This window comes from Pavona decussata, unplaced genomic scaffold (genome assembly GCF_977016875.1).
Source record: "Pavona decussata unplaced genomic scaffold, jaPavDecu1.1 SCAFFOLD_114, whole genome shotgun sequence".
Classification (NCBI taxonomy): Eukaryota; Metazoa; Cnidaria; class Anthozoa; order Scleractinia; family Agariciidae; genus Pavona; species Pavona decussata.
In genome coordinates, this window is record NW_028145528.1 from 4939321 (window position 1) to 4941721 (window position 2401).

Genomic DNA, 2401 nt, shown 5'->3' on the forward strand with positions numbered 1-2401 from the left:
TGATCGGAAATCAATACATTATTTTACAATAACTGTCCAAATTCCCGCGCGCTGATTGGCTCGTAGCTATTGTCTATAAGAGTGCAGACAATAAAAATGACGTCGGATGTAACGCGCGCGCTTTCTCAACGAAAAAAATAGCCAATTCCGCTCGTACTTTTTCCATGTTATTGTAAAAAACAAATCGACGGCAGTTTTCTTTGGTCTATAATCTTATAGACCATAAAATGACGCCATAAAATGTCCAAAACTTGGCAGTGAAACCACTCGCCTGCGGCTCGTGGTTCCACTTGAGTTTTGAACATTTTTGACGTCATTTTATGGTCTATAAGAGTATAGACCATTGAAAACTGTCGTCGATTTGTTAAATCGATATCAGTGGGTGATAATTAGTCAGTTAAGTAAAAACTTGTATCGGCCAATCGATGGTCAATCGATAGCCGTAAGAAAATAATTACCCTGGTTGATTGCGATCGATTTTCATATATTGGCTTGGTCTGAAATTCCCAGATTTGCAACGGTTGCATAACTTGTAATAGATATACTTACAGATGTTGGCATCTTTAATACTATCATTACTTAGGGTCGATCAAGTAGATGTTACAAGTCTCTTTTACGCTTGTCTTTACTGGGTCCAGAATTATGAAAGGGAGCAGTTGGGCCGGCTGGCTCGAACCAAAAACGTTTGAACCAGCAGAAAAAATTTCGATAAACCAGTTCATATTTTTCTTTGACAAAAACATTAATTTAAGGACGGTGCCTACTTTTGTCACTGCGCATACGTTCTGCGCATCTCGAGATACTCGGGTTTCCTATGGGTGGTTCCTACTAATACAGCAATTTTTTTGCGCGGTTGAAAACTATACAGAGAAAGCAGAACTTAGCAAGTGTTCTTGGTATCCTAAAAGAAAATTGGGGGTGACCATGCATTTTTCAGAGATAATTAAGCTTCAATTTTGGAAAAACTGCCATACATTGCTTTATATTTTGGCGCTTTTTAGAAATATTATTGCTTAATTATCTCTGAAAAATGCATGGTAACCCCCAATTTTCTTTTTGGATTTCAATAGCCCTTGCTAAGATCTGCTTTTTCTGCATAGTCATAAACCACACATAAATACTTCTGTATTAGTAGGCACCGTCCTTAATTTATTTATTTCAGTGGACATTATGTTCGGCCGGAGAAGCGAACTCTTCTCCCCGAGCTTAAATCTCGAAAAACTAATTCGCTTCTCGGAACAGACATCGTCTAAGGATCTATTTTTCTTAGCATTTTTAACGCCAAATAACTGGAGCGGGTTATTGTGTGTATTTTTCTCTACATGTTTCCGCTGAAAGTGTGCGCGGAGATATGGTTAAGGAAGTCAAGAACCGCGACTTTTATCCCTGAACTTGTCCAGACCGTCGTGTTTATAGAGCGGGCTTCAATTGAGTTTCGTAAAACTGACCAAAGTTATTACTCTATCCAACAGCGCAATGAATCAATTAGAATTCGACGCAGGAAAACACGTGCGATCAAGACACGATTGGTGGCGCGAATTTTGTTAGCCAACACAGATCTAGGGTGTAGCAAAGCAAACTTGTAATTACTTTTGACACACAATTGAAGACCGCTCTAAAACTTAAATGATGTTTACCAGTACAACTTTTACTGAAGGACGATTTTTGATGCAACATAGCACGCAGGCAACTTTTAACGCGACATTTTGTACCGTCAATGTGTCGCAAACTTGATCTGTTAATCGAAATGACTTTGTTTAACGTTATATCCCCTTTCCTACCAGGGTTTCCGTTCGTCTTATTTCCCTCCTACGGTCTTTGTCCTCGTTTGTTTGTTTTTCATCAAAGTTTCAGTGCGAACGCTAACGCAAAGCCAGAGAATCCTTTATTCACAGTTGAGCACCAGCTACAGGCCTTTGTTTTGGTATAAAGCCTCGCTCGTGTGTTGGTTTGAAGCCTCGCTAGAATGTTGGCTGGAAACCTCGCGCGTATGTTGCTCCTCCTCATATCGTACCCTCTCTCTTGGTATCCCCGAAATAAATTTCTGTTACCAGTAGATATGCTTCGCAGAAGAAATATCTGCTGGCCTACTTAAGACTCAAGTAACTCGGCTTCCCGCCGAATCACAAACTTCCCAATAGCCACCCTTTTTAATACCAACAATAATTATTTCTTTTCATGGGTATATCCTGTCATGTTTTTTTTATTTCAACTGTCAACTGTCGACCAAAGAAGGATCTTGTCTCTCGCTAAAGACGCTAAATCTGCATACGCTTACAAGACTTAACATGCGTAGCTTTCTTAAATATGAATGTAGTGACTGTTGCAATTTTTAACAGCGTCATTTTTTTTAACAGTGACTGTTGTCTTTGCAATTTTTTTTCTTTTTTTAAAACCGCGT